The sequence below is a fragment of the Pelobates fuscus genome, chromosome 10 (genome assembly GCF_036172605.1).
Source record: "Pelobates fuscus isolate aPelFus1 chromosome 10, aPelFus1.pri, whole genome shotgun sequence".
NCBI lineage: Eukaryota > Metazoa > Chordata > Amphibia > Anura > Pelobatidae > Pelobates > Pelobates fuscus.
The window spans coordinates 124,890,643-124,914,479 of record NC_086326.1 but is presented as its reverse complement, the minus strand read 5'-3'; positions in this window follow the sequence as shown (position 1 = coordinate 124,914,479).

Sequence of the window (23,837 nt, the reverse complement as noted above, 5' to 3'; positions counted from 1 at the left end):
GTAAACTTTGACCCTGGCCTGTACCTCACAGTCAGCAGACACATTCCAGCCATTCAGCAGCAGACCCTCCCTCCCAGACCCTCCCACCTCCTGGACAGCATCCATTTTACATTTATTGTGAAGCTGCATTCTTAGTGAGAGTAGGGACAGTGTAGCTGCTGCTGATTTGATAGGGAAATTAATAGCTAGGCTAGTGTATTCAGTGTCCACTACAGTCCTGAAGGACTCATCTGATCTCTGCTGTAAGGACAGCACCCCTAAAAAGCCCTTTTTAGGGCTAGAACATCAGTCTGCTTTTTTTTTTCTGTGTAATGTAATTACAGTTGCCTGCCTGCCAGCCAGCCTGTGTGTCAGGCTCACAGCATATACTGTGCCCACTTGCCCAGTGCCACCACTCATATCTGGTAATGGAATTCGTCAAGCAGGGTCGGTCTGTGGTCCAGGAGTAGGTCCTTTAACAGCTTGAGTGTGTTCATGTGTTCAGCTTGAGTGTGTTTATTGGTGTATATAGACCCAGTCTGTGGCCTGAAAGTTCCTCAAGGCGGTGGGGCATAACTCCCCTGCCAAGTCTGGGTTGTGTGTGATTGGGGTGAGCGGGCAGGGCGAGGTAGTCAGTTGCCAGGAGTATCAGAGGGTAATCCATGTTCTGAGTGTTGCATCAATCATGGGATTGCCCTTGCGGCTTTCCGCATACGAGGCACCTCCAAGCCACAGCATGGAAGGGTCTTTCCTTGTGCCTGGTAAACGTCTATGTTCACCCATTGTTTGGTGCTTTGGCGAGTGTGCCAGTCCACCAAGTGTTGCAGGTAGGTGGCCTGAAAGTACGAGAGTAGTGATGGCAGTTTCGCACCACCTTCGCCCTACAGCCGTTCCAGGAACGTCTTGCGGATCCGGGTGGGCCGCTGATTCCACATGAATGGTCAGATTGCTGCCATCAGACCACTGCAAAGAACATACATACACCAGTCATTATGGAGTTTTTTTTTTTTTTTTAATTCTTTATTTTTGTCGTGCAGGTGAGTACAAACATAGTCATGCGCCACAACAGCGTAGAATAATATGAAAACAAAGACATGTATAGCAGTGGCTCTGAGAACTTGCACATTTTTTAAGGTTATATTAGTTGCATGGGTATGTCTAATGAGCTAAGCAGAATTTGTGTTAATTTGGTTATGTATATTGCAGTAGATTAGGTTCTCGCTTAGGTTGGTTACAGGCTGTTCGACTCGTCTGTGACATTAGTATGCTTTGTGGTTGTATCTACACATAATGCAGTTTTGTGACAGGAGTGAACAACACAATTTGTCTCATGAGTAAACAGGATAATGCTATCTATGTATGCCATGAGCTGGATGAGTAGTAGTAAAGAATTGTGTATACAGGCACACTTTGATAATCAAAAGCAAACAAACACTATTATAATAGATTGTCAACAGAGTTATTAACAGGGATATTAACCACTGAGGCTAGGGGCTTATGAGGCACCACGGTGAGCTGAATTTGCATCTCTACAACTGAAGTAGATTAGACAGGGGGTGTACAAAGTCCCGCACTGGCCTTGGCAGCAGGTATTTGGAGGCTGGTCTCCCGGTTTCAACCCATGCCACTGGGGTGCTGCAAAGGGCTGTTCAGCGTGCTGTCTGGGGTGTCTTGGTAGGGCCCGGTGTCTTATTGCAGTTTGGAAGCTTGATGTGGGCCGCAGCGTCGGAACTTGGATTTCTTCTGTGCTAATTAGTATAGCGATGTTGTAGCTAATAGCAGTGAGTGAGTTGATCGTTGGCAGTCCTGGCCTTATGTATGCTGCCGCACACAGTGTGCTGAAGAGTCCGTCGGGTCTATGGTGCTACAAAGAGGGCACAGCGTGTGCAACGCCTCTGGGTGTCGGTGTTCGTGGTTCCAGGGTTGCTGGGCAGGAGGCTCCTTACGGTGAGTGAGGGGAGAGTGCCTGGTCATTCCGGGTGTCAGCTTATGCGGGCAGATAACTTCAGGTTGGTCTCTGGTGGCGGGTGCTGTGGCGCCGCCGCTTACTCTGGGTTTCCCCTCCTCCATCTCCGTTTTCAGCAGTAATGCCGCACATGGTCTCCCCCATCTTTGGTTTGGGCCCTGAGCTTGTGAGATGTCGTTGCCGGATCTCTGCCGCCACGCTGTGAGTGCGGCTATGGGGCGAGGACCGGGATCACCCCCCCGGTCCAGAGGGGGGAGGAAACAGGGCCGGGTCCGCGGTGAGTCAAAGTGCCTTTCAGGCTTCGTTAGGCAGGATAGTGGGGTGGCGGCCGTCCACCCCACTCACCGCCGGCTAAGTTCCCGCTGTGGATTGCGGAGATCTCACCTCCGAGGGACTGCAGCTACAGAAGCCAGCCTCTCCTCGGATCCGGTAGCCTTAGTGGGTCGTGGGTCGCAGTGGTGAGTATTTTGAGTCGCTGTAAAGCTTAAATTACTGGCTTAATCCTTGGTATGTTGCAGGAGCCGAGCTCTCCTGCGACCGTCCATCTTGGCGGCCCGGCCCCGCCCCCAATAGTGCCTTTTTTAATGCGGGTACAACGTATATATGAAACACAGTTTTCATAGGGGTGTACCCAACAGAAGACAAAATCAACCAATCAACAAAGTTCCAGTGCAGAACATAACGTATGCTGTTAGTTAATACAAAGGACAATTACTTAGATATTTATAAATTATTATATGCATTGTGACTTTGATTTAAGACAGATGATGTAAAAAAAAACGCTCTCTTTCTGTGCAATATTCTTATATTTCTCTGCTAGAATTAGGCTAGTTAAGCAGATACCAAATGATGGAGTATTACAGTATCTATTAATACCTTTTTCACTATAACAATATTTTAAAATTATGAGCTTTCAGTAGTTGCTCTTATTTTTCATAATATATATAAAGGAAACTAATTATGCATGCACAGATATGAATTATTTAAAAATATATTGTGTTTACTACTCTCATAAATTGGAAAAAATTTAGAGGCATAGCTTATAACAGCTAATATGCAATGTCGTATTTAAATATATGGTCATTGCTAGTCTTCATAAATACTTATCAGTTCAAGTGATGTAAATATAACTTAATTAAGTATAGAATATCTCTGTTATTTTATTATCTGACACCTCCTATATTTCATGCAATGAAGAATGGTTCTGAAACAGATTACGATTTGAATAAATTTAAATTAAGATGACAATAGTATTATTATCGTCATTATTTATGTAGAGAGCAATATCAATATATCACACAGCACTTGGTATGTTGAGGAAAGGTTGAGGAAAGGTGATAAAAATGTAGCTTGACAGATTGAAACAAACTGCATACTGAAGGATTTCAGAGACATGTCCTTAACTGTTTGAACTTTGCTTTTTAAGTTTACTTTCCTTTTCGAGTATAAAGACAGCAAATCAAGGTCTGCTATCAATTGTGGTTAGAAATAGCCTTGAAAATTATAAATGTGAAGCTTTATCTAGTAGTCAAATTTAAGCCAACAAACCATGGAACAGGAAATAAGTTACTGCTGCTCATTGTTGTCGATATAGTCTATATAAACCTCAAACAAGACATTTTGGTAAAATTATTGCTCTCTTCTGAATTACAAGTTTGGCAATAATTACATAACTATATGAATGTATATCATTTTGTATGATAACAAAAGGGACACTAAGCGCTATAATTATTTTATCACATAGAATTAGTTATAGAACCTGGAGTCTCCTGCTGCCTCTACTCCATGTTCAAACGATGTAACACTGTATGAAGGTCTCTGTCTGCCCCCCAACCCAAGACCCATTGCAGGTGTGGCTTAAGCAGGTTTTGATAGATAATTTTTTTAAGCCTGATTCTCTCGCACACCTGTTGCAGGATAGAGGGAACAGGCTGCACTCAAACTTTAACCCTTCAAGGACACATGACATGTGTGACATGCCATGATTCCCTTTTATTCCAGAAGTTTGGTCCTTAAGGGCACGGAATGAGAAGACGACAACAGGGAACTCCAGACACTATAACCACTTTACTGAGATGAAACAGTCACAGTGCCTAGCATGTCACTTTAAGAAATCAATAATCTTTTTAGAAATATGTAGCATTTATTATCGCAGCAGAATAGAGATTTAATTCACAATTGTTTATATTATGTATATGCAGAAGTGCATTACTTACATAATGGTAAATGCCTAACATTATAAAATGTTATAAAGCATTTAACTAATTCAGGAGATTTTAGTAAAATAAAAAATGGTATCTTGGAAGAGAATGCCAAATCTATCTATAGACAAATAAAAAGCATACCCACCTGGCTGTGTTCAGCTGTGTTCCAATAATGGCATTGAATAAATATTTTTGGATAAGCTTATCAAATGATTGCATATGTCTGTAAACATTTTTAATAGTATTTAATAATTTGGTGTTTTTTTTTTTGTATTCAGTTTTAGCACGCAGTACATAACAATACATGACATAGGTGAAATAGATGATTAACAATATAAATGAATAATACAATTAATAATATTCCAATTGACCTTTCTCTGAGATACATTGTGCAACAATAGGAATATTTTAAACTGAAAAAGAATTAGTGGAGGAAAGGAGAGAGAAAGGGAAGGAGATAGGAGAGAGGGAAGAGGGAAGAGGAGAGAGATAACACATGTTTTACTGCAATTGATCATATTGAAGGTCCATTGTATGCATAACGATATACCTAATGGTGAAGGCTATTGTTTGATTTCAATACATTACTATATCATTATATCATCTGTATCATGAGGCATTGCATAGTGTGGGGATATTTATGGGATGATAATAGTAAACAGTTGAGAAGTGCCCACTATTTCAATTCTCAGATCCCAAAGACTCGTTATCATGTAAGTGAAATGTATTTCATACAAATAAAATCACAATTTGTTATAAAAATAGATACAATTTATTGTGACAAATTAAATAATAATAATAATAAGTAACATGCGTGACAATAATCAATGAATATTTAGTATAACATCAGTATGCATACAATGGCAATACATTCCAACGGCTGACACAGTAAAATCTACAGCATCAGCTGATTGAGACAAGATTTATGACGGTGCTTCACAGAGAAAGAAAGTGAAAGTTTCACACAGAGAAAGCTTCCAGCGAACAGCCATAAAACTTTAGCTAGCTGTTAGAATAACCCTTTCAATGCTGGTTAGGTCCTTCTAGGCATATATTATCCTATTTCATGTAATTTTAATTAACACAACATCTAAACCAGCTCATTAGTCATTTCCTGGAACCATCCAATAAAAATAATCTACCAGATTCTACAAGCTGAAATTTTAACTTGCCTAAACAGATATATTTTATCTTATTTTAGAGCAAATCAATACACCTGGATAAATATCACGATATGCTAACATGTGATATGTCACATTAATACATAATTATTCTAATTCCATCTGCAGAATGGAATGGTTATAACTATATATTTCTTAGTTAACTAAGATTTCTAAATATCGAAATCTGATCGTGATTTATCCAGTCATATATCATGCTATTAGAAAATTTTAATTAATTTAGATTAATTAATTGAAACCAGTATAATTACCAGTTAGGTAGATATTCTCATCATATGAGTAGGTAGTCTCAGGAACTTGTTTGGATTTCTCGCTCTGACTCTGCTTTTCTTTCTTAGCCTGCGATCCTGACTTCTTACGATCGCCTCCACTGCTCACTTCCCCTGACTCTTTGACTTTGCCCTCTCTTCCCTTTGTCTTAACTTTTTAAAGGGAAATATTCTCTGTTCGTCACTAGGTGATAGACCAATAGGGAAACTGGAGATTTTGTGGTTACCTTCCAGATAGCAATTTAGGTATTTGGTCCATAGAGGGCAGTCTCGTCCCACTAAACATACCTATCCAGGAAAGAGTTAACTGTTCCTGGTGATGATTTTGACATAATTTGGCTTATCTACATGGCTGCCATAATTTTAAGTTTACTTGTCAGTTCAAAGAGTTTGCCTCAGTCTTTGTGTCTGCAATTTCTGCTGTAATTTCTAAAACTGACAGTTTAAACTTAATTTCAACTTTTACTTTACAATGAGACCTTATACAATTTAGAAAGTAAAATTAATTACTGAGCCTTATCTGGTCACTGGTGTCTGGCTTTCTTGTGTGAAGCTAGAATTAAGAAGAGTATTCCATCCTCTTCTCTGTTAGACTCATTGTATCACTTGGTTTGTTTATACAAATCATTCCTTAGTTCAGGCTAGTGTTTAGTTACAAAGAGGATAGAAATGTGTGTCTTTGTTAGCTTGAAATCCAAAATGGAGTCTGCTCTGTTCTGAGTGATTCAGGCAATATACACTTTTCATTTCTATCATAGCACAAAATGTCTGCCGATTATAAATATCCTGACAATAGAGAGTAGTTTGAATCCAGTTGCTACCAATCTTAGTTTAGTAATTATGCCGTTATTTACAATAGATGTCTTATATTAAGTATAAAATATGAACTCGGCTGTCGAGACATTGAATCTCCTTATTGGTTTGGTGAGGTGCCTCGCTTGGAGACCTCCCACATGTTCCAAGCTGTTTCCCACAATTTTTGTGTGGGTGGTTGTTATAGACGAGCATTCATAGATCTTTGTTTTTCTATTAGCGGAGTACAATGTGACAGAAGTGGTGCTATAGTACTACGCCATTTTAGTTTAGTGTTGTCAGCGCAGCTATATTTATTTGGTATATTAGATATTTGGTTGATTTTGGTCATTTGGGTGGGTAAGTATGTAGCAGTAGACAATCTGGTGTTTTTGGGAGGATAATTACCATTACTGGTGGATACTGGTGGATACTCCAATATGTAAACAGCAGGGGGCATTCCCACCAGATGTGGAATATACTTCCTATACCAGTTTTGCATCTTTAACAACTTTTCGAGGTATTGAGCAATGTTTGCTTGAGGCGCATTTGCACCAAGTAACAGCGATATGGTATTTTCCATGATATTTTCCATGATATTTCCATATGGTTGGCGCTCAGTCTGGAGGTTTTGTGGTTCTTGAAGATCTCCTGACAAGTGCGATCAGAAAGAGTGAGATATAAATCTTTCACCCAAGTCTGGACAACTAGGTATCTAGTGCATATTTGGTAGTTCTAAACATTAGAAAAGAATATAAAGAGTTTTACTGCTGGTTTGAGTTTCAGTAAAATCTGTTAGAAGCTCATCAGCTGTTATTTACTTTGATATTTTTTGATATCTTGATAAATGTTATATGTATATTATATATAGTTTTACATTCTAATAGTTTGAAGAAATCCTTTTAAAAGTTTATCAACAAATATTAGAGGATAATAGCAACCTTACCCAAACTAGGCAAACCCCCAATCAAGCCCCAGAGTTTACGCACAATTTAACTTTTGAATTCAGATCTGAAGATATTGGCAAAAGTATATGCAGCAAGACTCCCTAATATTATACCAGAATTGATACATGAGGATCAAGTTGGGTTTGTGGGAGGTAGACAAGGCTCAGAGGGTACACAGAAATTATTGAACCTTTTATATGAGCTGAGGGGAGGGAAAATACCCAGTGTATTTACCCAGTGCTGAGAAAGCATTTGACAGTGTGCACTGGGGTTTCCTCCTCTTGGTACTGAAAAAATTTGGATTCCCAAGACAATTTATTTTAGTAATACAGGCCCTATATTCAAATTTAATAGCAAGCAAGATTAGTTAATAGTGGCTTTTTGTCATATAGCTTTCCTCTAACAAATGGAACGTTCTCCATTATTGTACATATTAGCTTTAGAACCTTTAACACAGTTAATCAGGCAAAACCCAGATGTTCATGGTATAAAGATTAAGGGAGCAGAATTTAAACTTACACTATTTGCCGATGATATTATAATGACTTTAGAAAAACCACACGTTTCTCTGAATTACAAAACACACTAGCTACATATAGTAAATATTCATATTACAAACGATACCCAAGGAATGGGCATACATATTTCTAAAGATATAATTAAAGAATTACAACGAGTATTCGCTTATGATTGGCAAAAGGAACATCTTACATTTTTTGGGAGTGGCATTTACCATGTCGATAAGTATTTTGTCTAAAATAAATTACGAGACATTAAAGACATAGAGGCTCAGCTACAAAATTGGAAGGGGAAATATATTTCATGGACAGGAAGAATAGCTGCAATTAAGATTATGGTCCTTCCGAGATTGCAATACCTATTTAGAATGCTTCCTATACACCTTAGACTTTTTTTTTCTAAAGAGGAACAAATTAATATTAATAATTTTATAAGGGCTGATAAAAGACCACAAGTGGCGGCGTTCACATTGTATAAACCCTTTCAGAAAGGTGGCATGGGGCCACCTTACATAATTGGCTACTATCGGGCAGTAATTATGAGTGCTTTAATCTACACTTCCCAGCATAATGTCCCAAAACATTGGGCTAATATTTAATCACAGTACATGAATGGGCAAGAATTGGCAAGAATCGATAACATAATCAAAACAGCAAAACAATATAAATTCACCTGTGTGCAGACAGCAAACACACTTAGTGGGTATTAGGTGAAACAAACACACAAATTACCCTTAGTTAGCTGTATTGTAGATAAGGATTCCTCTTATATCCTCAAGGCAATAACAACAAAACACCAAAAAATGGCAATCTACAATACAGAAGTAATAGAGAGGAACATAGCGCAATATTGTCACAGAGAATAAAAATAAGTAATATAGAGGATTGCACTCACAAACATAGTTTGATTGAAGGCATATCAAATATAATGGTGTGGAAACTTCAGGACTGGTTGGACATCAATTTCATGCATAGGAGGAAAAAAAGAAATAATAGTGCAGAGTATCCAAGTAAAAAAGTTACACGCTTTATTCACAAATACACTTACAAAACGGAAGTGTCAAACAGGCACATCAGGTTCAGATGGAATAACGAATCCCAATGGAAAAATCCAATGGAGCAGGAAAGCCAGATGTACAAATAAAATAAAGTAAAAATATAAAATAAAATCAGCAGCAAAATACTCTGAACACTATACTGAACAAGCCCTACGCGTTTCGTTCAAAGTTGAACTTCCTCAGGGGCATCGAGCAGAATACCGTCCATATGCAGGCATAAGATCTTAGTCCACAGTCTCTCTTTTTAAATCCGTCCGTTTTGGCGCGAAAACGCCAGCTTAATCGCTTACTTCCGGGTTCGAACTCCATACCACTTCCGGTTACGTCATGCGTTCCGGAGTTGCTGGCCAAGCCTCGTTTTGATTTCATTCACAGATGCGGAAGTGGCAGGGAGAAGAATTCCACTTCGTTCATATGTTCAAACACAAGTCCACATTATGCAGAAAAACGAAAGCAATGTGCAGAATCAACAACATGTCACATATGAATATTGATTAACAATAGAAACAACATTAAGAAAGCCTCCAACTAATACAAAAAATATAAGATAAAGTAAAATTACTCAAAAGAGGTATATATATATATATAAATGACTTCAAGCAGCATGAAAAATACATAAAATTAGATAGGTGAATAAAGAAAAAATAAGAAAGAAAATAATAAATGAATAGAAATAGATAAGGAGATAAAGAATAAAAATAAAATAAATAAATAAATAAAATTAAAATTAAAAATAAAAATAAAAATAAAAATAAATAAAAATAAAAATAAAAATAAATAAAATAAAAATAAATAATAGAAATAAATAATAAAAATAAAAATAAAAATAAAATAAATAAAATAAAAATAAAATAAAATAAAATAAAATTAAAAATATAAATAAAAATAAAAATAAAATGAACAAAAATTAGAAATAAAAATAAAAATAAAATGAAGAAAAATTAGAAATAAAAATAAAAATAAAAATAAAATAAAAATTAAATTAAAATTAAAAATAAAAATAAAAATAAAATAGAAGTAAATATAAAATAGAAAATCAAAATAAATAAAGAACAAATAAACTAGAATATAAAAAAATACCTTCAGAATATAATGTATATTAATCAGAATAATATTTATATAAAAAATTAATTTATAAAAAACAAATCAAATCAAAATCCACATTCAAACCCATTGGTTTCATGGTTTTTAATGTATGGATCCAATAACCCTCTCGCTGCCTTAAGGCCATCATTAGATCTCCACCTCTTTCGTTCAGGCTGACTTGTTCTATACCTATGCATTTGAATGTGTTAAAACTGAAAACAGAACAACTATTACAGTGCACGGGCACTGAGTGAGTTAGTAAACCCTTCTTAATGTTGTTTCTATGCTCTTGTAGTCTGATCTTAAGTTTTCTCCCAGTTCTCCCCACATACTGCATCCCACACCCACAGGTGAGGAGATACACCACATGGGTGGAGGAACAAGATACCTTATTTTTAATTTTAAACTTCATCTGTGTTTGTGTGCTAACAAAATCAAAAACCGTGCTGTGTTGATGACCACAGCTTACACAATTCCCACATGTATAAAAACCTCCCTTGTGTTTAGTTTGGGCCTTCTCAGATCGAAACATACTCGGTGCCAGAATCTGTTTCAGACTGGTACCCTTTCTAAAAATGACTCTCGGAGCCCTAGGTATTTGTTTGCCTAAGAATTCATCCTCAACCAACAATCCCCAATGTTTTCTAATTATTCTCTGTACATCAAACGCTCTTCCGTTATACCGAGTATTAAAAGAAAAATCAAAAATGGGGTTCCTAATATTATCCTTCTTCTTATTTGTAAGTAGATCATTCCGACAAATCTTCCCAACTCTAGCAATTTCTGAATCTATAAAGTTAGATGAAAAGCCTTTCTCCAAAAAACGTTTTTTCAAAACTTTTGCTTGTGTAAAAAAGGAATCTAGATCGCTACAATTTCTACGCAATCTAACAAACTGGCCCTTAGGAACTCCTCTGAGCCAGTTTGGATGATGTCCACTTTTGGTGTCAATGAAGCTATTGGAATCGATATCCTTAAAAAAAGTCTTAGTTTTAATTTTTCGATCCTCGATGAAAATCGACAGATCGAGAAAATCAATACTCGATGAACCTATCTTTGGAGAAAAAACTAAAGATAAAGAATTGTTATTAACATATTCAAAAAAGTTATGAAGCTGATCAATAGGGCCACGCCATATCATTAGGACATCATCGATGTACCGTCTCCAGAGCACCAAGTTTGCACCAAACGGATTATTGGACAAGAATCGATAACAGTAGCATGGATCCCAAAAAATTTAAGACCAAAATATATTAATATACTACCAACAACAGCCCTTACATTTTGAATATTGGCCGAAAACTACCATAAAAAGAAAATATCTAAATATATTAAACCTGTATTCTCTATAGCTGCATTAGCTTTACTTATTCCTGATTTAAATCTTAAGATATGGCAGCATTCAGGTCTTCACATATGTATCATTTTGTTAATGGGAATAAAATCCTTGATTTTAGAAAACTAAAAACTAAAAACTAAATACGATATTTCAGAAGTAGCTATGTTTTCATATTTACAATTTCGTTCCTGGCTCATAAAATACTATGTAAAAACCTAGATAAATGGAAATGGACAGCAGCTGATGGACATTGGAAAAATCTGTTTGAAACAAAAGAAACAGAACAAATTGATTATATGCAGAGGAAATTATTTTAACTAATATTAACAAAATATAATTTATTAAGTCTTGGGAAAATGAATTTGGGCACACTTTAACCCCTTAAGGACACATGACATGTGTGACATGTCATGATTCCCTTTTATTCCAGAAGTTTGGTCCTTAAGGGGTTAAGCAAGTCCATATGGATAAGGATTTTACAAGGACATAAGGCCCTAACCATGTGCACAAACCATATAGAACTTACAAGGAAAATATTACTACTCTGGTACATGGTACCCAGTAGAATAAAACATGGTAATTCTAATGCATCTGCCAATGTTGGAGATGCTTAAAGAGAATAGGTACTATGTTGCACATTTGGTGGGCATGCCCAAGCTTAATACAATTTTCGGTTGATATAAGCACTATGATATATAAATGTATAAGAATAAATCTTCCTAGAACTCCTGAAGTATTTGTTAAATTTTCCTAAGAATATTAATTTATACTCTAAGTATTTAATATTATCATATAAATATAGCAGCGTTAACAGCTATAGGTAGAGACTGACAAAAGGAAAATTCACCCAATATAACAACCTGCATACAAATTATAGAAACAACCAAACATTATGAAAAATAGCTAGACAAATTAAACCACCTCAGAATTTTTGGAAGGAAGCTTGGCTTAAATGGGACAGATATATAAAAACAGAAACTGAAAACCAAACAGGTCAAGATTGGTATATAAGCAATGTAACGATTAGAATGATCCGACAGCTGCACCCATAACTCATGATGAGTAATATTGTACAAAAAGAATTAAGGTTAAAAACTTAACAAAAATAAGAGCATTGCGAAGATTCTTAGGAAAATATCAACCATGGTAAAATTGTTAATTCTTTTGATCATACGCTTTATGGAAAGCACGATGTTCTAAAGTTTGATGTTAATTATTACAGAATCTAGCTCCAATCTTTAATCCCCTTTATTTAATTCTCTTTTTGATTTTCCTTTTATTTCTATTCTAATAATATTGTGTACACAATGTTTTATTTGCTTCGCTATGCGGTTACAAGTATGTGTTGATTAATTGATAACGTTTTGGTAATGGAACAGCATTGACAAGAATCATGTAAAGTATGTATTATGAGTTGTGTACACATAAAAAATAAAATAAATCTAAACAGAGGCATTATTTCTCAGGATGAAAATATAGTTTTGCTTATTTATAAATTTCTGGTAAGACCACACCTTGCATATGCTGTGCAATTTTGGGCACCTGTTCTAAAGAAGGCAATTATGGCACTAGAAAAATTGCAGAGGCAGACTACAAAATTAATAAAAGGGATATAACATTTTAGTTATGAAGACAGGTTAACAAATTGAAATCTCAGAGGGATTATGATATCATTATACAAAAATATTCAGGGCCAATACAAACAATTGTCTGGAAATATATTCGTAAACAAGAGCATAAATAGGACAGGGTCACACATTTAGACTGATAGAAAGGAGATTTAGTCAAAGGCAAAGGAAAGTTGTTGTTTTTTTACCATAAGAATAATAAGGATGTGGAATTCTCTGCCTGAATATGTGGTTTAATCAGCAACTGGATGGAAATTTGCACACATAATATTCAGGGATTTCATATTTAATTTGTTGGACAAAAGCTTCTTGATCCAAGGAGAGATCTGACTGTTACTCTGGGGTCCAGAAGGAATTTCTTTTCCTAGTAAGTTACACAATTGGAAGTACTTCACACTGGGTCTTTTGCCTTCTTTTGGATCAAAAGCAAAAACAGATGTGAGAAAGGCTGAACTTGAGGGACGCATGTCTCTTTTCAGCTATGTAACTATGTAATTATGTAACCTGCATACAGACAGTCAAAGAGACTATAAACAGGTAGTGATATTCAGACTATATGTCTCCCTGGGTGTGCATTCCATCAAATGCATGCTGATTTGTAGTTCAGACCATTCAGTATTGTCAGTGGCTGAGCTGCATGCATACATTTGATAAGGAAGTATTTTTCTGTAGTGATGGAGCATGGCTGAAAAGTAAGACTTATGGTGCAGCATTATACAAAGCAATTATTTATTATTTCATTTATTAAGATTTGAGCATGCAAAAAATACAGTATGCTAATGAGGCCAAAACCTATCAAATGTAAAGCTGTATTATTGCCAACAGTGTCACTTTAAATAATTTTAAAAAATGGATCCAAAAATATTAAGTCAAGACCAATGTATTGAAAAAGAACGAATGAGCTTGTTGTGCAAAGTCCAGATTATCCGGCTTGCTTTTATATCCTGAAGGTTCAGAGAGTTAGGTGTTAATGAATGAAATTCAGTTAGCATTAAGCTAGTAATCAGCTGGCCTTTGGCCTGCGTATAATGGAAGGTGAACAAATGGCCAACACAGGTTGAAAATGGGAGCGTGTAACAGAATGAGGTGAAAAGGTGCAAACACATATTGTCTCAAAGATTTCTTTATGGTGAAAGGGTAGGCATTTCTAGAAGTGTCAATTTTCTATTTGTTGTCATGGAAACCAATAATGAACAATGTGGAAGAAGATGTTGAGTAACTAAATGGCAATAGTAAATAAATAAAATCAGCTAAACGGAATATGAATAATATGGCACTGCTGGATCCAGGACATGTGTTGTATATCACAATGATACAGGTGCCCTGAGAAACTGCAGTAATGAAAAAAGAATTAACCAGCCACAGATACATATGTTGAAGCTTATTTATAAAGGAACAAGCCGGCATTGAGGGAAAGAACAAATCAAACGTAAATCAAGATTGAGAAGATAACACGTAAAATGTGTCTATTGATACTAAATACAATTTATACGAATCCTATTGACTATAGATCAGGTGAAGGGCACATTCCACAGAATTCTCAACTAGCAGATATGTCCTCGCAATGCAATGACTAGAATAACACATATGTACTTGTTTCATGTTTCTCTAAAGCATGTCATGACATCCCGGATTTCTATTGAAAAAGAGGGCATCAAAGCCGATGTTTTGTGGAAGTGTGCATCATGACATCTCTGAACTTCTCTTGTTTCATGTGTTTACAACATTTGCACCTATGCCACCAAAGCTAGTTTATCCCATATTCCTCCTCAGTCAGCATCGTGGATGTCTCCAGAGTATATCCAAAGTCATGCTGTTCCTTCCATCAGAGATGGATTATGATATGCATCAATGATTAGTATTCGTAAGTGAGGACCTTTTTGGTAACTTGTAAATTCATAAGTTTGTTTCACTGGGACTTGATGACACATCTACTGGAACTTTATGCCTGGCCTCACTGAGCATAATATTTACTGCAAAACCATTTTTCTTTTTTCTGTCCATGGAAACTTGACATTTAGTAAATAGCAAATAGTATTGACATTTCTATGTTTTTGTTTTGTTTTTCAAGGAGTGATTTTACTTGGAAAATGTGTACTACTGGTCATCATGGAAACGTGTCAATAAATAGTTAGTGACACTGACAGGATAGATAGTATTAGCATCATTCATTCACAGTGGATGTGTGCATTCATTCACACAGTGTTAATGCTGCATGTCACCAACTGGTACATGATCAGAGGATGTTAAGTTGAAACTTTGAATAATGTTGGAAACTAGACTTGTGCATTTGATTTCAAATGAATTGCAATTTCATCCAAATTGTAGGCATCAGGCAATTTGTCTGAGTTTTGTAACTCTGAACCGCTATGTGGATGAATTACAAAGAAAACACAATGGACAAAGGGCAAACTGACTCATGATTCAGAGTTCCATCTATGTGGCAGAAAAAAAATGATAGGGGAATTTTTTTTTTTATTGATTTTTAGGAAACAGCCACAACATGTTGATTGTATTCACAGGTCAAGTGGGAAGTGGTTCTTCTATGCCTTCCAATATATTAATGTTTAGCTACACACATTTCTCTTTAAAAGGGACACTCCAGGCACCCAGACCACTTCTGCCCATTGGAGTGGTCTGGGTGCCAACTCCCACTACCCTTAACCCTGCAAGTGTAATTATTGCAGTTTTTTATAAACTGCAATAATTACCTTGCAGGGTTAAGTCCTCCCCTAGTGGCTGTCTATTAGACAGCCACTAGAGGGAAGTTCCTGCTCTACAGCACAGGTTTTCTGTGCTAGAGCATCGCTGGACGTCCTCACGCTGTGTGAGGACCTCCAGCGTCGCTCTATTCCCCATAGGGAAGCATTGAAATTAATTTTCAATGCTTTCCTATGGGGTGCGCTAATGCATGCGCATGCGCATTAGGTCTTCTCGGCCGGCGGGCGAGATCAGTCTTGCCCACAGGCCGACGTAAGCAGAAGGAGGAGCGGCTGGGGAGGAGGAAGCAGCGACGTGGGACCTGTCGCTGCCTCTGGTAAGTCACTGAAGGGGTTTTCACCCCTTCAGCAACTGGGGATTGGGGGGTGGGAGGGAGAGGGACCCTCCAGTGCCAGGAAAATGGATCGTTTTCCTGGCACTGGAGTTTCCCTTTAATGATAAAATGTCTGCATGATTATATGCTGTGTAAATGTGACAATGGTTGGGTCACAAGATAGTATCAATGTACAAGTGTCAGGGTACCTGTGGTCTCTACCTCCGAAAGAGGTAGAGACTTAGCTGTTCCTCCATGCAGAAGGTCTGATGGCTCCCTTCCCCGCGGTCTATCCGGTCATGCTAGGCCGGCCGCGAGGGAGTGACTGCCTTTTACAGCATCTAGGCAGGAAGTAGTCTTCAGGACACTTCCCTGGAACGACCTGTCAGTCAATTGCTGCAGGACCAATCAGGACGCCTCGGAGGCGTGGTTACTGCTCTGAACAGGGTATTTAACAGAGCTTCTTTCATTAGCTCATTGCCCTGTCGTGGTTCTAGCTTGTTCTAGTCACTCAGTGCTTGTGTATTCTATTATCCCTTTTGGTTTTGACCCGGCTTGTTTACCTTACTCTGCTTATCTCTGTTACCCTTGATTCGGCTTGTCTCTCGCTTACCTGTCTTCTGTTACCCTCGACCTCGGCTTGTCTTTGACCATTCTATACTGTACTACTTACGTTAGTCCGGCCATTCTAAGGTCCGGTATACGTATCTGGCTACTGTTTGTACTCTGCGTGTTGGATCCCTGTCCCGATCCTGACATTACGACAGGGCCAATGGATCCTGCAAGTACAAACAGTCAGCTGGCTGCTCCTGATCCTAGGTTTGAAGCCATGGATCACAGAATGGATCAGATGGCGCTTGCGCTACAGGCTCTATTAGCTTGTGCCAATAACCCACCAGAGGAGATACGTAATACCCCTGTTTCTCCTGTCGGTTCAGGTCTAGAGGTAGCCACAGTGGGTGCTTCTTCTCACATTACCCCCCCAGTACGCTATGGTGGGGCTCCTGAGAAGTGTCGTGGTTTTTTAAACCAAATTAGTATCCACTTTGAATTGCAACCTCGCTCTTATCCTACAGATAGGGCAAAAGTAGGATTTATTATCACCCTACTCATTGAGAAAGCTCTGAGAAGGGCCAACCCACTATGGGAGAACGATAATCCATTAGTTTATAACTATAACGCATTTGTAGCTGCTTTTAGAAGAACATTTGACCCTCCAGGTAGAAAGGTTAATGCAGCCAGATTACTGTTGCGCCTGAGACAGGAGAACCAAACACTGGTGGATTATGCACTAGAGTTCAGGTCTCTGGCGGCAGAAATCAAGTGGAATGAGCAGGCGTATATGGATGTATTTTTGAATGGCCTATCTGATGTAATCCTTGATGAGGTTGCTACCAGAGAACTCCCTGAGAATTTAGAGGATTTAATTTCGTTCATCTCTCGTATAGATGAACGTCTAAGAGAGAGACAGAACACTCGAGAGAGGAACCAGAGACCTTCTTTTAGGTTAGCTCCCGCTGTTCCAAGTCCTGACTCCACGATATCTTTGCTTACTGAACCTATGCAGATAGGGTATACCCGCCTCTCTGAGGAGGAAAGACAGCACAGGAGAAGAGAGGGTTTGTGTATGTATTGTGGAGCAAAGGGTCATTTACTCTCGAACTGTTCTAACCGCCCGGGAAACGCTCGCACCTAAGTCTCTCTAGAGGACAGGCCTTGGGTGTTTCTATTTTGTCCTCTACTCCTGATTATAAAGATCACAGGCTTCTGCTACCAGTTTCCTTAACTTGGGGGAAGGAAGTAGTAAGGGCTATGGCATTGATAGATTCCGGTGCTGCTGAGAATTTTATCGACCAAGCCTTTGCTAGTAAGAACAATTTCCCATCCCAGCTAAGGGAGACACCTTTGGCCGTTGAGGCCATAGATGGTAGACCACTACTAGACCCTGTTATCTTTCGTGAAACCATACCCATTAGTTTAAATGTTGGTATCCTACACGTGGAGAATTTATCTCTTCTGCTCATTTCGTCTCCTTCCGTTCCCATAGTTCTGGGGTACCCATGGTTGAAAAAACATAACCCTATTATCGATTGGGAGTTAGGAGAGATACTCTCGTGGGGCCAGGGCTGCCAGGATCGGTGTTTGTGCAAGGTTTCTCCATTAGCTAATATTAACATACCGGAGAATCCTACTCAGTCCACAGAAAGACAAATACCAGACCTTTACCTAGACTTAAGGGCAGTGTTTGACAAGAAGAATGCCGATTCTTTGCCTCCACACAGGTCATTTGACTGTAAGATTAAGCTTCTACCCGGCACTATGCCTCCGAGGGGCCATGTATATCCTTTGTCTGTTCAGGAAAACTCGGTTCTAGAGGAGTATATTCGGGAGAATTTAGAAAAGGGATTCATCAGGAGGTCTTCTTCTCCGGCCGGGGCTGGGTTCTTTTTCATTAAGAAGAAGGATGGCACGCTGAGACCTTGTATCGATTACCGAGGCTTGAATAAAATAACTGTCAGAAATGCCTATCCTATCCCACTGATTACCGAGTTATTTGATCGTCTTAAGGGCTCCAAAATCTTCACCAAGTTAGATCTCAGAGGGGCTTACAATTTGGTGAGAATCCAGCAAGGTCACGAGTGGATGACGGCATTCAATACCCGGTATGGTCATTACGAATACACTGTTATGCCATTTGGACTATGCAATGCTCCTGCAGTATTTCAAGATTTGATTAATGAGGTACTTAGGGAGTTTCAGCATGATTGTGTTATCGTTTACCTGGACGACATACTAATACACTCTAAGGAGATTGAGACTCACCATAGACAGGTCAGAAAGGTATTACACAAGCTGCTGCAACATGGTCTATATTGCAAATTGGAGAAGTGCAGTTTTGATCAGTCTCAGGTAGACTTTCTTGGATACGTGATTTCTGGGGAAGGTTTTAAAATGGATCCTGTAAAACTTCAATCTATTTTAGACTGGCCCTTGCCCAAAGGACTCAAGGCTATCCAAAGGTTTATTGGTTTTTCCAACTACTATAGGCGCTTCATTAAAGGATACTCCTCTATCATTGCGCCTATTACCAATATGACCAAACAAGGGGCTGATACTAAGTTCTGGTCTAAGGAGGCTCTGGGTGCTTTCAAGACTCTCAAGGAACTTTTTGCCTCGGCTCCCATTCTAGTCCATCCTGATACGACTCTGCCTTTCTTGCTCGAGGTCGATGCCTCTGAGACAGCAGTTGGGGCTGTTCTGTCTCAAAGGTTAGGGGTGGATAAACCGTTACACCCTTGTGGTTTCTTCTCTAAGAAATTTTCTGGGCCTGAGAGCAGATATGACATCGGGGAAAGGGAACTGTTAGCAGTCATTAAAGCCTTAAAGGAGTGGAGACATTTGTTGGAGGGGACCCTACACCCTATTACGATTTTGACGGACCACAAAAACTTGTCCTATATTGGGGAGGCTAAGCGCTTATCCTCTAGACAAGCTCGTTGGTCCTTATTCCTGACTCACTTCAATTATGTACTGACTTACAGACCTGGTTCTAAAAACTCTAAAGCCGATGCATTATCTCGCCAATATGAACCTTCTACTGTACCTGAACCAGTTCTTTCTTCTATAGTTCCGAAATGCAATATCATTGCTAATACGAATCTCAGGATTCATTCTCCATTATTGGCCGAGATCATTAAGTTGCAACATCTAGCACCTAAACAGACTCCTGCGGGCCGTCATTTCGTTCCTCCTGCTCTTCAACTGGAACTTTTACAGTGTTTACATAATAGCAAGATGGCGGGACATCCTGGTATTCGCAAGACTTACGCGTTGATCTCTAAGGACTTCTGGTGGCCTGCTTTACGGAGGGATATTGAGGAGTTCATCGCTGCATGTGAAGTTTGTACTAAAACCAAACAACCCCATACGCTTCCATGTGGATTCCTGCAACCCTTGGAGGTTCCAGAAAGACCATGGTCCTGTTTGGCCATGGACTTTATTGTCGATCTACCTATCTCTAAAAGACAGACTGTTATCCTCACCGTGGTTGACAGGTTTACTAAGATGGCACACTTCATTCCCCTGCCTAAACTCCCGTCTTCTCCCGAATTGGCAGAGATATTCGCTAAGGAGATTTTTCGCCTACATGGGATACCCTCTCAAATTGTATCGGACAGAGGATCCCAATTTGTTTCCCGCTTTTGGAGGTCCTTCTGCTCTCAACTTGGTATTAAATTAAACTTTTCTTCTGCCTATCATCCTCAGTCTAACGGAGCTGCTGAACGTACCAACCAGAAAATTGAACAATATTTACGATGCTTTGTTTCTGAACACCAGGATGACTGGGTCGGTTTGATTCCTTGGGCGGAGTTTGCACACAACAATCTCGTTTGCGATTCTACTCATTCAAGCCCCTTCTTCATGAATTATGGTTTTCATCCGTCTATTCTTCCTTCGGATTCTCCTTCCCAGGGGGTACCGTCGGTTGATGTTCATGTTGCCAATTTGAGGAAGTTGTGGGATCAAACTCGACAAATCCTTGTGCACAACTCTATGTTGGTCAAGAAACACGCTGATAAACGTAGAAGGGCGGCTCCGGTCTTTGTTCCTGGTGATAGGGTATGGCTGAGCACGAGGAACATCCGTTTAAAAGTGCCCTCCATGAAGTTCGCTCCTCGTTATATTGGACCCTACAGGGTGCTGACCCGTATCAATCCAGTTGCGTATCGTTTAGCTCTTCCTAATACCTTACGCATCCCGAACTCGTTTCACGTTTCATTGCTGAAACCACTCATATGTAACAGATTTTCCTCCACAATAGCCCCTCCTCGCTCCGTTCAGGTGGAGGGTCAGGAGGAGTATGAGGTTAACTCTATTATTGATTCTCGAATCTCCCGGGGGAGAGTACAATATCTAGTTGATTGGAAGGGATATGGTCCTGAGGAGAGCAGTTGGGTACCTCAAGAGGATGTTCATGCTCCCCGTCTCCGCAGGGCGTATCACTCTCGCTTCCCATCTCGTCCCGGTTCATTCCGCCCGGTGGGCGTATCTGAGAGGGGGGGTACTGTCAGGGTACCTGTGGTCTCTACCTCCGAAAGAGGTAGAGACTTAGCTGTTCCTCCATGCAGAAGGTCTGATGGCTCCCTTCCCCGCGGTCTATCCGGTCATGCTAGGCCGGCCGCGAGGGAGTGACTGCCTTTTACAGCATCTAGGCAGGAAGTAGTCATCAGGACACTCCCCTGGAACGACCTGTCAGTCAATTGCTGCAGGACCAATCAGGACGCCTCGGAGGCGTGGTTACTGCTCTGAACAGGGTATTTAACAGAGCTTCTTTCATTAGCTCATTGCCCTGTCGTGGTTCTAGCTTGTTCTAGTCACTCAGTGCTTGTGTATTCTATTATCCCTTTTGGTTTTGACCCGGCTTGTTTACCTTACTCTGCTTATCTCTGTTACCCTTGATTCGGCTTGTCTCTCGCTTACCTGTCTTCTGTTACCCTCGACCTCGGCTTGTCTTTGACCATTCTATACTGTACTACTTACGTTAGTCCGGCCATTCTAAGGTCCGGTATACGTATCTGGCTACTGTTTGTACTCTGCGTGTTGGATCCCTGTCCCGATCCTGACAACAAGAAAGATTAGAAGCTGACATGTTGAGAATGTTGAAGCAATCCATACCTTAAACTCATTCATAACTAACTATATTCTGCAACTACAATAGATATGATTACAGATTTTGTCATTGAAGATATGATGCTGTTTACTGTGATTGAGTGATAATTCTAGTGCAATGACAATGTATTACATTAGGTAGAAATTCTCTGGTACCAAAAATATCCAAGTTGGACGGCAACATCAGATACGCATTTAGTTAAAAAGTAGTATAAAAAATGATATGCAAAATATTTTATTAATAGTATCAATAAGGATTGCACAAACAGATCACTCTGCCAAAAAAGCCAATAAATACAATCTCTAGTAGAAATATTTGAAAACAAAAACAGGAAGGAAATTCTAAAAAAAAAAAAAAACTGAAAAAATAGAAAATTAGTTTTAGAAAAAGATAAGTAAAAAAGTTAGAAAAAATGTTTGACATGTTCTATGCTAAAAAAGTATATCTACTATATCTAAGTATATCTACTATAAGCAATATTACCAACTACCAAATTCAGTGGGAGAAAACATGTGCCAAAAAGCTTAACAAAAGTGAAGTATGATAAACAGTGTGTGTATCACTTAATGTATAACTTACAGTTACAGGACAAACACATGCATCAAGTACTTTGTGCAAATGTATACATAAAATATGTGTGTGTATATATATATCTATATATATATTTAGATATATAGATGTGTGTATATATATATATATATATATATATATATATATATATATAGATACAGACATACACACACATATGTTTTAGGTATACACTTGCATATATATATATATATATATATATATATATATATATATATATATAATAAACAATACACAAGATCCAGCGCACTCTCCTATCTACTAAACAGCAACTTCAATGTTGACAGATTTTATTAGTTTTTAAAAGTTTTTTTAAAAAACACCTAATCTAGGCAAAAAAATAATGGGGATTTAGTTACATTATATGATCATACATTGCATAAGCCTGCCACAACGTCAATGTACCCCATCTTTGGCAGGTCCTACTCTCACAGTCGAATGTCTGCTCTTATGAGATAAACCCACTTACTTGGGAAAAAATTCCATCTGAGGCTCTCTGCAGTACAAGGCTAAATAGGGACCTGAGATGAGGCACCTGTAACAGGGAGGGGTGCAAAACCAAGGAGTTGGCTAGACTCCCAAATATATATATATATGAAACATGGGGGATGGTTGCACTCACCTGAACATGCTTAAATGGGGTGCTGCTGGGGGCCATATTATACAATAAACAATACACAAGATCCAGCGCACTCTCCTATCTACTAAACAGCAACTTCAATGTTGACAGATTTTATTAGTTTTTAAAAGTTTTTTTAAAAACACCTAATCTTGGCAAAAAAATAATGGGGATTTAGTTACATTATATGATCATACATTGCATAAGCCTGCCACAACGTCAATGTACCCCATCTTTGGCAGGTCCTACTCTCACAGTCTAATGTCTGCTCTTATGAGATTAACCCACTTACTTGGGGAAAAACCTGAGGGACCTGAGATGAGGCACCTGTAACAGGGAGGGGTGCAAAACCAAGGAGTTGGCTAGACTCCCAAATATATATATATATGAAACATGGGGGATGGTTGCACTCACCTGAACATGCTTAAATGGGGTGCTGCTGGGGGCCATATTATACAATTATACAATAAACAATACACAAGATCCTTGGTTTTGCACCCCTCCCTGTTACAGGTGCCTCATCTCAGGTCCCTATTTAGCCTTGTACTGCAGAGAGCCTCAGATGGAATTTTCCCCCAAGTATGTGGGTTAATCTCATAAGAGCAGACATTAGACTGTGAGAGTAGGACCTGCCAAAGATGGGGTACATTGACGTTGTGGCAGGCTTATGCAATGTATGATCATATAATGTAACTAAATCCCCATTATTTTTTTGCCTAGATTAGGTGTTTTTAAAAAAACTTTTAAAAACTAATAAAATCTGTCAACATTGAAGTTGCTGTTTAGTAGATAGGAGAGTGCGCTGGATCTTGTGTATTGTTTATTGTATAATATGGCCCCCAGCAGCACCCCATTTAAGCATGTTCAGGTGAGTGCAACCATCCCCCATGTTTCATATATATATATATATATATATATTTTATATTCAAAAAGGTAATAGGTGCACTCGTAGGTCTTG